The sequence below is a fragment of the Pipistrellus kuhlii genome, unplaced genomic scaffold (genome assembly GCF_014108245.1).
Source record: "Pipistrellus kuhlii isolate mPipKuh1 unplaced genomic scaffold, mPipKuh1.p scaffold_m20_p_2, whole genome shotgun sequence".
NCBI classification, from domain to species: domain Eukaryota; kingdom Metazoa; phylum Chordata; class Mammalia; order Chiroptera; family Vespertilionidae; genus Pipistrellus; species Pipistrellus kuhlii.
The window spans coordinates 112,108,409-112,123,157 of record NW_023425515.1 but is presented as its reverse complement, the minus strand read 5'-3'; the positions used below and the strand labels follow the sequence as shown (position 1 = coordinate 112,123,157).

General features: G+C 47.2%; 1 protein-coding gene across 7 annotated transcripts in view; it reads right to left on the bottom strand.

The window, feature by feature from the left end:
- Nucleotides 1-14,099, bottom strand: part of RREB1 (ras responsive element binding protein 1) — a 138,375-nt gene extending 124,276 nt beyond the window's left edge. The window contains exon 1 of one of the 7 annotated variants that reach the window (XM_036444037.2): nt 14,077-14,099. The gene's annotated coding sequence lies outside the window, so the exon portion shown is untranslated. Of the gene's footprint in view, nt 1-10,802; nt 10,879-12,637; nt 13,192-13,257; nt 13,496-13,541; nt 13,675-14,076 lie in introns of those variants that run through there. The other 6 variants (XM_036444034.2, XM_036444033.2, XM_036444042.2 and 3 more) reach the window with 6 other exon arrangements.
- Nucleotides 14,100-14,749: the final 650 nt, after the last annotated feature.

The window sequence follows — 14,749 nt, the reverse complement described above, 5'->3', positions numbered from 1 at the left end:
GAGGGAGAGAAAGATGGAAACATCAATGATGAGAATCATTGATCAGCTGCCTCCTACACTGGGATCGAGCCAATAACCTGGGCATGTGCCCTTGACTGGAATTGAACCTGGGACCTTTCAGTTTGCAGGCCGATGCTCTATCCACTGAGCCAAACTGGCTAGAGTGCATGTATTTCTTTATTAACTTCGTTCATTAAGCTCTTCAAGAGCTTTACATAAAATATAGTCAAATTTTGCCCTGACAGGTGTGGCTCAGTTAACTGAGCGTTATCCCCTACAAGGAAAGGTCACTGGTTCAATCCCTGGTCAGGGTGTACACAGTAGGCAACCAGTAGGTGTTCCCTCCCTCCCTCCCTCTCTTCCCCTTTCCTTTCCCCTCCCTAAAAAATAAAAAATAAAAATAAATCAATAAAATATATATATACATTAGTGTATATATTCAAGTTTCATTCAGTTGATCTTAACACAGCAGATGGTCTAACATAGGGGTGTCGAACTCAATCAGAGAAGGGGCCAAAATCTAAAATCCAGCCTAAATCGCGGGCCGAATGGTTTACTGAACAGTCATAAACTGTCATTGTGATGGAAACGCAGCAGAGTACTGTGATGACAGCGCGGTGCGGGCCACATTGCAAGGCCTGGCGGGACAGATTTGGCCTGCGGGCCTTGTGTTTGACACATGTGGTCTAACATATCCAGAAGGCAGCCATATAAAAGACATTCCAACACCCCAAGGCTAGGGAACTTAACATCACGAACCCTTCAGAAAGCAACACCAAGGACACAAGTACACAACTATTTAGACAGAGTGCATGGTCACCGTTCTCAAGCTGTTATGGATGGGTTTTCCAAAAGTGGTCACTGATATCAATTTTGGATGTTCATTACAAGGCCATTTCCTAGTAGGCTATATTTGCAACAAACTTCTCATTAGACCTACAAATCCACATTTCTGCTTGGGTCACAGAAAGGTTAAAGACTGGTTGTTTACACAATACCTTAAGATTAAAATTTTCAAAAAGTTTTAAAAACTTTTCTTCCAGCACCACCTAACCAAGCTATTTCAATTAGATGGGAGGGGGGTGGGAGGAGCAAGGTCTTTTCCCCTTATCAGTTAGTCTTATCAAATGCTGGGCTAGAATAAAGTGTGACCTGCTCTAAGGGGATTCTTGGTGGCAGTGATGCAGGAACACCTAAGTTCCTAAGCAAGAGATGGAAAGTCTCATTCTCTCCAATGTGAGCAAAGGACCGAGGCTCACTCAGGCCCAGTGAGACCTTCAAGTGACATCAGTCAGTACTGACGCAGTAAAGGAGAAGTGTCACTGGGAGGGCATCAAAGAAAAGCATTAACCAAATCTGGGAGGGCAGCTAAGACCTTCTTCTGAGACATATTAAAGGATGGTGCCCGAGCTCACACACAAAGGGATGGCTATGCAGGCAAGTGAGGCAGTCACCTCTCAGAAGCAGGAGGTGGCACAGGAGAAGGGAAGTGAGTGAGGGTGGCCCTCACTGAGTTGCACAGAGCCTGCGCTCACAAATGGAGCTCTAGGAGGGTCAGATTGCACAAGGCAGCGTGCCTGCACTCCGGCTTCTGGTTTTTACCAACTCAGCAGAAAACACACCACTTTCTATCTCTTTCCACAAAGATTTTGTTTGCCTTGAAAAAAAAAAGAGTTAATTAAGGCAGTAAAACCCAAGGACTGCCTGGGGTCGCAAGTCTGCCATCATCGGAGGTGTTCAAATACAGGCCACACAATCGCTCAGTGGGGACAACCTCCATTCCCTGTGAAAGGGATTAAATCTTTCTCTTTGGCACCCACAGATCTAGTGTAAAGCCTGGCACACAGTAGATACACAAGTTTTGTTTACAAATGAACTTTGTTTTCACACAGATTACTGGTCAAGGAAAATGCTGCTGTGGGTCTGAGATATTCGGAGCATCAGGTGACCACTGAGCAACTAAGAAATAAACTGGAAAATCAGGTCATGAAAGGAGTCCTAACACTAAGGAAAAGAGGCTTGAGCAATTCTGACAGCCCTAAGTTGTTCTTACCCAAAGCCTCTTCCCCTCAGCCCGAGGCTTCAGTCCCAGATAAAGCATCACTGAAACAAACAGCAGCCTAAATGCCCTTCAGATTCAGCTGCATATCTCATCTGAAAATCATGCAGAAGCTCGGGCTATCTACTCGAAACCATCCAGGTTCCTTTTGGCATCAGGAAATTCAAAGGAAGAGGGAAAAGGAGGAAGCCATCTGTTTGTTTCCATAGGGAAGACCATAACTTCCCTTTTTCATTTTTATAAACACTTTTTGTGCTTCATCCATGCCAGGTATATAATTTTTAACCAATAGAAAATAACACAAGTAGAGAAAATGCTGGGGGGGAGGGGGATTGAAAACATAAATATTTAACTATTTAAAGGTACCTTGTTCATAAACCTTGCTTAACCCTGTTTTCTGATCTCAAAGGCATATCACCATCCACCCGTTTCAGAAGCCAGAAACCAGAAAGTCCTCTCCTTCTTCCCCACCCTACCCCACCCCACCCAGTCCTTCCTTACCTCTTAAATCTCTGTCAAACCCAGAGGCCCTAGCCGGTGTGGCTCAGTGGATAGAGCATCTAGGGACTGAAAGATCCCAGGTTTGATTCTGGTCAGGGGCACATATGCAGGTTGTGGGCTTGATCTCCAGTAGGGGAGTGCAGGAGGCAGCCGGTCAATGATTCTCGCCATCATTGATGTTTCTATCTCTCCTTTCCTATCTCTGAAATCAATTTTATATATATATATATATATATATATATATATATATATATATATATATATATATATATATATATATATATTTTTTTTTTTTTTTTAAACCACTGCCACCATATTTCAAGCCACCACTGATTTTCAAAGTTTTTAAAAACTAGCCTTCTCACTAATCTTGAAATGGAAGGCAAAAGAGTTGCCTCCTTCTCCACTCTGGGCAGGATTAATCTTTTCAAATGCAGACCTCATCAATGCCATTCCGAGGCCTAATACCCTCTATGGCTTCCCAGAATTAAGAAAGAAAAAAAATTCCAAATGAAGGTGAGCCACAAGCAGCATGTTCTACCCCCTACCTACCTCACCAGGAATGTAATTAATTTACTTCTTCTGTCTTTTCCCCTACACTCACACCCACACTTCTTTCCTCAGTGCCATACTGTCCGCTCCAACCTCAGGGCCTTTTGTGTTAGCTGTCTGTCCTCAAACACACCCTCCTTCAGATATTAGCCCAAATGCTAATTTTGAGGAATGCTTTCCTTGACCTGCCTCCTAGCATCCTCTGCTCCTCCCACAGACTCAGAGGATAAATTTCACTTCACATGTTCTTGTCATATTTAACGTTTAGCGTACAACACAGAAAGTCTATGAAGCTGGTAGCAACTGTTCCTCCTACCAGTAACCTTGGTGCTTAAGAACATAGTAGGTATTCAAATATTTATTGAATAAATAAAAATCAATAACTAAAGACCTATAAATGTTTTATTTTAAAATAGCCACTATGAGGTTGGCAAATTTTGGGTTGGAAAAAAGTCTGTTTTCCATAAGGATATTGAATCTGATACTGAATCCAACTTGATATAATATTTAGAAATAGGGGGTTAGGAAGCTTTACCATTTAAGCCATAAATGGTCCTCAGAAATCTTATTTTCATGATTTAAACACAAATTGAATTCAGATATATGAGAGGTAAGCCTTCTTTAAATTACACTTGGATTAAAATTTTAAGTAGGACAGTTTAATCTAATGTAGGTTTAACTAACCAAGTTGTGGGAAACCTATTTGAGATGTTCACTAAACAGTTTTATGCATTTATCCCTCAAAACAATTAAATGCCCTAAAGTGAAAGAGAAATGACTTTTAAAATGTTTTTAATTCCTTGCTTGGAAAGAAAACTCATTCACATGGCTCAAAATATAAAGGTATGAGAGTGTCCATAGGCAAAACGCCTCTCCCCTCATCTTCTTGGTATCTCCCCTAATTTCTGGAGATATTTGTACCACTTTTAAAAGAAAGTTAAGAAAAGATTTTGATTTGATTTTGTATATTCAGAACTAGGTTTGGCTTTTTCTAACAAAGTCTCAGCATAAACAAAGCTCCCCTAAAACAGTGAAAATTATTCTTTGTATAAATATTATGTATCACTGACCTCTATCAAGCATGTATATTGTACATGCACACACACCCAAGACCCATATCCCGTAGGTTTCTGGCTTGGTATTTTGTTTTAAATCCAAGGACTAAAGGGAAAAAAGAAAAGTTAAATTATACACAGACCACCATTCCTATTAACTCATACCACTAATGAAACAAAAATCTAAGCAGAGAAAATGGGCCCACACATTGGAGCTCTGAAATGATTTTGTTCTTTGATCTATGTGCCCATCTCTTCCATTTAATATAAACTTCAAACCAATAGCCAATCAAAAGTGGTTATAATTAGTAAGGGCCCAAGTGTGACAGCTTTTAGTGCAACCAGGCATTAACAATTATCATTTTCTCTTAAATTTCAAGTAAATTAAGCTGAGCAAACTTTTATTTTAAAATATAATTCAAATTCTTTACCACCAGTGTGCACTTAGCACCAAATCTCTGCCTGATTGTGGTGCTGAAGACGTTAGTTTATGTCTATCTCTTCCTCTTATTTTGTACTGATATTTAGGACTTAGCTTCCAAATTACCTGTGCTCCAAAAATAACATGCACCTCTTCAAAAACTCTAATTTTTGTATTAGAAAATGATTCAAATCAACATTTATTATCAAATATGCACCAACTTGAGCTAGGTACAGAAGATGGAAAAATAGGAGTAAAAGTCCCTCCCTAATCTTTTTTTTTAATAAGATTTTTAGAGACAGAGGAAGGGGAGGAGGGAGGGAAAGAGGGAGGGAGGGAGGGAGGGAGGGAGGGAGGGAAAAAGAGGGAACATCAATGTGAGAGAGAAACATCAATGTGAGAGAGAAACATCTACACAAGCTCTGACCAGGGATTGAACCAAGAACCTGGGTATGCACCCTGACAAGGAATTGAATCAGCAACCCTTTGGTGCACATGATGCTCAACCAACTGTGCTACACTGGCCAGGGCCCTCCCTATTCTTGGGGGGGGGGGGGGAAGAACATGTGAACAGGTAAAATATAACTGACTAGACAGACCAGGGGAGGGTATGAGTTAATCTGGGTGGAGGATATAATTCTCTCTGGAAGAAGTGGTATTTGAGATTTGTCTTAGAAGATTTGAGAAATGCTGTTTACGAGAAGTGGATAGGGATAATACAGAATGCCGATCCATGCAAAAGCAGAAGTAATGAGAAAATATTCAGTGTAGCCATGGTGTGTAAGAGAGAGTGGCAAGAGCTAAAACTAGAAAGACAATCTGGAAGCCGATGATGGTCCTTGTGTGTCAAACTGAGGAGTTTGGATTTCTTCCTGTGGACAAAAGGGAGCGGAGCCAAGTGATGTTTTTCAGCAGGCACACACCATGTGCAGCTTTAGCTTTTGAGCAGAGCAGAGAATGAACTGTAGTTCGGGCCCACTGGTGATAGATTTACTGAGGAGGTGTTTGCAGCATGACATGGGCCTTAGGTCAGGAGCAGTGGGACACTGGGTGCCAGTGTTAGACTGGAGAGAAGTTTCAGGAAGGTCTGCTAATTAAACGTGGGGGCTGAGGGTTGAGAGACTGGAGGTAAGGACTGAAATGCACTTTTGGGCCTGGAAGACTGGGTGGATGGTGAATTCCAGATCAGATTCTAGAAGGGAAGGAATGACTTTTGTAAGTTACCTCTGAGGTGCCTGTAGGTGACCAGGGTGACAAAAGGTCCCAGCTTGGGGAAAGCTGTAAATGGAGACAGAGAACAGGAGGGGCAGAAGAGCATCAGAATCCACGGCTATTCCTGTACTGGAGGGCGCAGGTGGCTTTAGAACCGGCCACTGAGCCCTTCAGCACCACCAGATGCGAATGGGATGCTGACAGTCTGTCCATGGATTCAGGATGTGCAAAAGCTACCTTCGAAAGTTACATATTTCCAGAAGGTAAGTGGGAACTCAGGACAAGTGGCACCTGTGGTTAAAAGATCACTCCTGTCCCTGAGACATTTCTGGTCTGAATAATTCAGTTTTATATTTATATACTATTCTCCCCCTTCAAATCAACCACCTTTGGTGTGTATTTCAGGTCCTGGAATCCCAAGAACATAAAAATAACCACAGTCTCTTCCCCATGTTCCCTCCCTAGCCCGTCCAGCCCTAGCAGCAGGTCTGCCATCCACCCTCTCAAAGAGAAGACGGAGGGACAGAGGACCAGACTCCAAAACATGGCCTGGTAAAAAGGGCAAATAGTTATGTAAGAATTTTGAAAAAAAAGTAATAAATAACTAAATAACTAAATAAGTGAGACTAGGAGTACAGAAGCATTAATGGTCTAGCGAGTAAGGGCTAGTTCAAACGCTTTAAAAAAGGGGGGTCGGTATACTCCACATAAGTTACACCGTGAGGAAGGCCTGGCAGATGACAGCCCCAAAGCAAGTTTCCGAAAGGACTGAAGAAGCGACTTGGAAAGCTGAGCCGCCTACCAGAACAGCTTCCTGGTGCCAATGAATCTGGTTTGTTTTAGAAGCAGATGAGTTCTAGAACTGTTATTTACTAAGAGGTTTTAAAATATAATTGATGCCACTTAATGTTTTCCCCAACCCCAATTTTTTTGTGAAACCTTGAACTTGCCAACCATGGTACCTTACAGGCATATAGTAAGAGCTTACTTGCTTTATAAAACTTCGGATGTTCAAATGTATCACATGCAACACTGTGAGTACACACAGGCTACCTGCACATAAGACACAGGCCACAACCATAGTACTTTAAAGCACACTTTCTGGTCCTCCACTGACATCTGGGATTGGGTAATCCTCTGTGGGGCCACGGCTGTGGTTCACCACCTATGGCTTCTACCCAAGAAAGGCCAGTAGCACCCTCCCCAGCAAAGCAATCAAAATGTCTCCAGACACTGCCAAATGCCCCCTGGAGGCAAAAGCATTCAGTTGAGAACCAGCTTTAAAGGGAGAGCCTAAAGCTTACAACTCGCTTTTCCTCATCCAGTCCTTATTGGACTATTCTTACTCCCTAAGAATAACTTGCTAGTTCTATCTGTCTCTGGGCACTCAAAGCAAAAAAAAAAAAAAAAAAAAAAAAAAAAAAAAAAAAAAAAAAAAAAGTGCTGCCTTCCCTGATTTGGACATAAAATCCTAGGCAAAGTCTGCCTAAAGTAATGGCATTATGCACAATTCTGGAAAGGAAATCCAGATGGGCACCCACAAAGTTTCCTGAGCTCAAAATATAATGCTTTCTTCCATAAATAGAATTTTACTTTCTGGGGCGTTTATTTCATCCTTACAACAGCTCCACAATATAGAAAACCTGCTGGGAAAAACGTGTATAATCGTATTCATCAACAGAAATGCTGCCAAAGGCTAAAAAGTTTCTTTTTTAATTGCTTTACATCTTCAGCTTCAATCACAGAATTATTTTTTAAGTGATTTGGTCCCTTTTTAAACACACACACACACACACACACACACACACACACACACACTTACACAAACAGAGAAGTACTATATATTTACTGCTCAGTCTTCTGAGGCCAAGCGAACTTTAAAAAGCAGGTGTTGTACAGAGCTAGGCTGGGGTTAGGATCCTATGTAGGCTTGATTTATGACCAGCCACCCGGTGGAAATCGGTACAGTTTTAAAATGGGTTAATATAACCACCCAATCCTCACTGTGTTGCTGAGGATGAAATTGGAATCTTATTAGACACTTTCTTCACAAACGCAGGGTGATGCTAACTTTGTCCAAGGTACACCCTATTGAGAAAGGAAATTTTCAAAGTAATTAAACCACTAAAAGTCTCAAACATTTGTATAACAATCCTACCCCACAGTTTCTGAAAAAAGGGGGGGAACTAGATGAGATACCAAGCAGGCCAGGGGAAAAACAAATAGAGCCATTTAAAAGCTTTATCTAATTACCCCCACTGAGACTTTTTCTCCCGCAGTCTGGCTGGCTGACAAAGAATGCGGGGGTTTTCATTGGGCTTCCTCCACCCTATCAGGACCACCCGCCCTCGCGGAGTCTGAGAGGCCTCAGGTGAATCCTGCAGGAGCAGTCAGTACCCGGTCCTGGGGATTTTACAGAGGCTTTCAAATTCTCTTAGCATTACCTGCTTGAATCACACTGAACAAACAGTCTCCACCCTCTCCCACTTCTTTTGTCTGAAGCACCTATTCACAGGCAGCCACCTCTACTGATGGCTGACTGGCTCACCTGAATCCTGAAGTACCATCGGAAACAAGATGCACCAGTAGCTGGAAGAAACAGCTCCGGTGCCTCCTCCAGGGCCTCCCTTCCTCTCCACCCACCCCATCACCACCAACAGTCAATACCCAGGGAAGGTGAGGAGAGAAACTGGATGACACTGTCCACAGGGCAGCTAACATAACAAGGAAAAGTCCATCCCCCGACTCCCATCTTCCTCATTCTTCTATCCCAGTAGTAATGCAAACATTTCAACTGGCTTTCCTGTCTGTATTCTGCCTCCTTTTAGAGTTGGGGAAATTAAAAGTAAGCGATGCATTTCAGAAAGCACATCCTATGCCTCCCTCTGTGTTTCATACGGTACACCTTTTACCTCTGACTTATGGGAAGGCCTCCTAAGGCATGGAAACCACAATCTGACCCCTATGTTCTGAAGAGGGCCGGGGCTATTTCTATTAAAAATCATTTCCTAAGTCAGACAGAGAGAGAGAAAAAAAATCATATACCCTGCCCTCTCAAAGGAACACATCCAATTTCTTAATTATATTTGGATATAAAAATATTACTCAACTTTGCCTGTTCAGTAGGTCATATGTACACAAGTAACCTTGAGGCAGGGAAACTTGACTTACAGAGGACTCGTCTTTCAACCAACCATGGCTTCAGTTATATTTCAACCATTTTATCTCACTGAAAACGCCAAGATCCTTGAACACAGTTTCGGCAGAAATGTAATATATATCACATTCCCCCCTCCCACTAACATTTGGTCAGTCCTTCCTAAGACATTCCAAATGTAATTATTTTTAAAGGGTATTTAGAACTGTGTTGAGTAAACAGGGATGAATAAGTGAAGTAAAAAGAAGGAGGAGCTCTATCAAAACCTAAAGGAATGATAATCTCAGCTATAGGATAAGGAAGTGATGTCCTGCTATTGGAGAGACTACACTGCATACCACCTACTGATACTATCCCGAATTTCTATCTTTTAAATGCTAATCTGTTTAACAAGGACTGAACTAAGACATTGCTTCATGTATTAGGTAGATTTTTCCAAAACAAACTAAAATTTATGCTATTTACAAATGAAATACAAGTGATGTTACTCACACATATCCTCCAAAAGGGAAGGTTTAACCTGAATACACAGGTAGTACACAAAAAATCCCCCCAGACAAACTGCCATCTGACACCAGAATTGGTCAGAGAGCATGAACTTCAATTAAAAGATACTTACAAAAGAAAGAGTGCTTATTTAGATACAACAAAAACAAAACAAACTTAACATCCTACCTTCCTGGGTCAAAGGACATGGAGAACTCAGAAATTAATTAAAGGTAGTAAATAATGTAAACCAGGGAAGGACTCCTTTTCAAAAATGCTTTGGTTAATTTTAGCATCCTTCTGTTTAGCTGCTTAGCAACCCTTATCCTATGACCTTTTGAGCATCACCTACTTTTCAGAAGGATAATGAATAGAAACATCAAAAGGGATTCACTTCTGACTCTTTCTAGTGAACACATTTAACCAATTTTGTAGGACATAAATTTATATTAGTTATGCCATAAACATAAGAGAATTTTTTAAATCTTATTAATCAGGAAACAGCCTTTGCTGAAGGTAGTAAATGATGTTGACAACTGACCATAAGGTAGCAAGCAAAGATTTCCAAACTGACCTAGGAAGTGGACCAACACAATTCAAAATTGAAAATAAAAAATGAAAGCTGCATAATAGCAATCAGCTACTACCTGATATACAACAAGTAACTAATAAATATCTGTACATCAGGTGCAAGATTAACCAGGTTAGGTTTATTCCCCTCCTTCAATATCTGTACCGTCTTGGATGCAAATAAGACCTCTGGAATTGGCCTGAAGAAATCTAAAATAGAAGACCTTGAGTCAAAAGGTCATTTGTTAGGTGATGTAAACAGTTAGGAATGGATGCACCACCTCTGCGGCTGAGTCAGACCCATCTTCCCCATCACATAACAAACATGACGGCTTCGATTCTTGACTTTCTAATGAAAAATTAGTATCTAAAAAACTCAGAATCATATGCTATATAACAGTAAGCATCAGCAGCACTTGAGAGTATCATAGTCAGCAAACCCTCCTTAAAAAACAAAATAACCTAAAATCCAATCAGCTTCGCAGTGTTTTTAAGAGTGCTAAAACAGTGCAAGTTCATTAACAATCTAAAATGGAGCACAAGCTAAACAAATAACTAAATCAAAGGGCCCTCCCTTTCTTTTGTAAAAAGGGGGTAGGACAGAAGGTATTTTTTCACACATTTAAAACTTGATAAAAGCCATTCAAATGTTTAATTCATCAGTGTAACCAAAGCTCAAAACACATCAAAGCAGGATCCATCAGCCGGTACCCAGAAGGCTCCCTCCAAAAGCAGCAATAAAAAAAAAATAATAATAAAATAAAACTAACCCTAAAATTAGTGGCTCACCTTTGCATAAATTTGAAGAATAATTTTGAATCTATTCCTTCAAAAGTTCTTTGTGACTCTTGAAGGAAGCATAGAACTAAAAGTTTGCAAAAAAAGAAGAAGTTTCAGCCAAGACTTCAGCCTCTTAGACTTCCGGGTTACATTAGGTCTTAGAACTCGAAAAAGCACCAGATCTGGGGGATGCATTTTAAGGATTGTGAAGGTGGTGGTGGTGGTGGTGGTGGTTGGGCAACCCCCCCAAACACAAAACAAAAACCATTCCTTTCGTCGCAGTTCTCCACCTTCCCCCTCAATTAAACTTATTTCAGAGCACACTCACGTGCATGCACAGACCACTGCATATTTAAAGAAAACATCTCACAATTATGGGATGCACCTTAGCAACTCGGCCTTCGCAGAAATCATCTCAAGTCTCTTCAAGACAGAAAAGTACCTCCCTCTTTCCTGCATCCCTATCCAACAAGCAACCTTCATATCCACTGGCTTTCAAAAGGCTAAGCTTAAATCTAAACTTTAGAGTCTAAAACAAGCACGAGGGTTAATGCTGCTACTGATGAAAACCTTCGGGCAGGTTTTTTTTTCCAGCACACCCAAAACTCGCACAAAGTCCTACGTACTTTTTATTCACAACTTCTCCCCATCTCCACCGCCATCACCACCACCGCCACCCCAAAAAAGAAAAAACTCCAAAGTGCCCCGAATGTGTGCTGCTGCTGGCTCTGAAGCCGTGTAGAATTTCGTAATGGAATGTGAACTGCTCGTCCGGATCTGGGCTCACGTTCTATCTTCTAACCAGTAAGGAGCGAGGGAGGGCAAATCTGCTGAGCAAGGAGAAACGCTTTCCTCCTCTTTTATAACCAACCCATCGCGGATGCACCGCGGCCGCTGGACGCGAGCTGCACGCGGCGCCTGTCAACCGTCCCGCCGGCGGGGGGTCCCCGAGCCCTCTGGGTCCCCGCACCCGCCGCGCCCTCCCCCTCACACCCTCTCCTCGCCCCGCCGTTAAAGTGAAGGAACTCGGCCCAGAAGTGGGCTCGGCCGCCTCGCCCCGCACTCACGCGCCTCGCCGGGCCCCGCGAGCGGCGGGGGCGCCGGTCACCACATCTTCGACGCGACCCCGGTCCGGGTTGGGAAAACACGCCGCGTCCCGGGAGGGGCCGGCGACGGGAAGGACCTCCCGCTCCTTAGCAACCGTGAAGGTCGCAGTTTCCTAAGAGACCGCGAGCGGGGAGGGGGCGCGGGGGCTGAGCCTCAGGCTGGGGTTAGGGAAGGGGGGGCGCCCTGGGTCCCCCAACCTCTCGCCGCCCCCCCCCCTCCCCACCCCTGCCGGGCGTTGCGGGGCCCGGATGAGAGGAGGAAGGGAAGCCCCAGAACTCGCAAAAAAAAAAAAAAAAAAAAAAAAAAAATGGTCCAGCGGGCAGCGGACAAAAGTTTCCGAGCGAGCGCGCCGCACAGCTGGGTGGCGGAGCGGGCCCCGGCCGGCCCCGCCTCGGATGCTCCGGCCTCCTTCCTGTGCTCGTGACGGCGCCCCCCCCCCCCACCGCGATGCGGCTCCGCTCCGCACTGGGGGCGCCCCGAAAACACGCACCCCCCAGCGGAAGGGCACGGGAACAATGCGCGGACAGGGCTGGGCCCCCACCTCCGGTGGTCGGCGTGGCCCCCCAGCCGCGAGCCCGGGGCGGGCGAGGCGCAGGCTCCCCGCGGCCGCCTCCCGGCCGGCGCCGTCGGCTCTGGGAGGATCAAAGTCCGCCAAGCGGGCGCGGCAGATGCTCCCACCGCGCGGCCCCGGGCAGGCGCCCCCCGAGCCCGCACCCCGAGCGGGGACCCCCGGATACCTTGCGGCCGCGGGCGGGCGCCGTCATCTCCGCGCGGCTCGGCCCGGGAGGGACTCGAAAGTATGTAGGAGAAAAGTTTCCCCTCCCACACGGGGGGAGGATGTCGGGGGAGCGAGGGCGGAAGATGGAGAGCCGCGCTGGGAAGATGTTTCTGGTCCGGGTCCCCGCGGGGCGGGTTACGAATAAACGGGGCGGTGGGCGCGGCGCGGGCCGGGCCGGACGCCGCCGCTCGGACGGCGAATATGGATGCGCATCAGGTCCCGGCGGCCGCGGCGCTCGCGCTGGGAGCTGGCTGGCAGCGCCGGCGGCTCGGGAAGGGGAAAGGAGCAGAGGAAGGGGAGGAGGGGGGGGAGGAGGAGGAGGAGCGGCCCGGCGCGCAGCCCGAGGGGAGAGGGCTGCCGGCTCATCCCGGCCGCCCCGCAGCCCCGAGCGCACGGAGCGCTGCTGGGGCGCCCGGGCCCCCGGCTCGAGGGGACGGCGAGTTCGAAAAGCACCACCCGCTCCGCAAGCTCCCCCTCCCTCCCCATCCCCAAAAGTTCTTCAGAAGGTCGCTCCCCTCAGCCCCGGGCATCTCGCTGCCACCCGGGTCCCGAGAGCCCGAACCCCGGGCGCGTACTTACGGCCGGGCCGGGCGCCGGGCTCCCGGGCATGATGCCGCCGCGGGGACCGGTGGGCTTCGGGGAGAGAGCGAGGAGAGATGCAAACTTGTTCCGGAAAAGGAATCAAAATGGCGTTTCTGGATGTGCAAAGTTCATCAACTCCGCAGTCACTTCCCCTCCTCCTCCTCTCCCGCAGGGAGGGCGGTGGGCGAGGAGCTGGCGACCCCGGCACCCCAGCCGCCGCCCCGGCCCCCGCTGTCCCCCGCCCCGCGCCCGCGCCGCCGCAGCCCCGCTCCCCCTCTCACCCTGATAAGTAGACACATCACGTGTTGCTCCTGCCAGTCTCCTGGGGACGTGTTACTGAACAGCCGCGGCGGCGGCCGGCGAGGGTGGGAGGGACCGCGGTACCCGCCCGTCCCCTCCGCCCCGATTCCCGCGGGGGGAGCGCCGTTCCCATCCCGGGAGGGATGGAGGTGAAGGCTGCCCTACCCCCACCGCAGCCCCAGGTCCTCCCCGCGCCCTCCCGAGGCGCCCCGGCCAGGGGATGGGTCCGGGAGCCCCAGGGACGAGGTCTCTGCGGCCGCCGAGCCGGAGCCGGAGCCGGATCCCGACCATCGCGGCGCTCGCCGTCAGCCACCTTCTGGGACCACCTCGCCCCCTCCCCTCCGGCCCCTCGCTGCAGGCGGCTCTCCGCCTCCAGTTTTCCATCACTTCACTCCGTGTTTTTTCTTCTTTTTTCACGATTTTAACAGAGGAGGGGGAAAGGCAGCAAAGACCAAGAGGCTAGAGGAGGGCGCCTCGGAGGCCACAGGGGGTGGCGTGGGGGTCGAGGTGCCTGACCTGCGCTGCCCCCCTGGGTCTCGGAGGTGAAGGAGAGGGCGAGTCCCCCCCGCGCGGTTCTCTCTCCACGGGATCCTCGCTCCGCATCCAGGTGGAGCGAGTGGATGATTAGGCAAGAGATTTAGGAACTGTTGCTGCACCCGGCCAGCCCCTGACTAACCGCTGTTTCTCTCCCAGGGTGCGGTCCTTCCAGCTCTGGGGCTGCCATCCCGGAGCGTGTTTTCCGTCCAACAAATTGAACGCGGACTTGGCCTCTGTCACCTTTTCTTCACCACACTCCACAACTGATGCTTAACTATGGCTGTGGCCCCCCAGGGGCCGATGAGGGCAGTGGCTTCTAGCGGCCACAGTGTCCCCGCCCCCCAAGGAACGGCTGATGCTGTGTCATCCACTGAGCCCTCCGAGGCGTCAGGGAAGCCACATGCAATATCTCTTTCTCTCAGAGGGCTCCTGTTTCAACTCTGAAGAGCCAGGGCCTCCTCTGAGCCGCTCTCCATCTCTACAATTCCCACCACCACGCTTCGCCCTGGCTGCTGCAGCCCAAGTTATCACGGAGCCTAGGGAAACCAGGCCTGGGCTGTGCTTCCTCCATAGCAGCTGACATGTTTCCAACGGTTAATACTCTTCCTACCCAGCTTCTGAAAGGGCCTGTTCTCAGCCTTTGGAAACAACT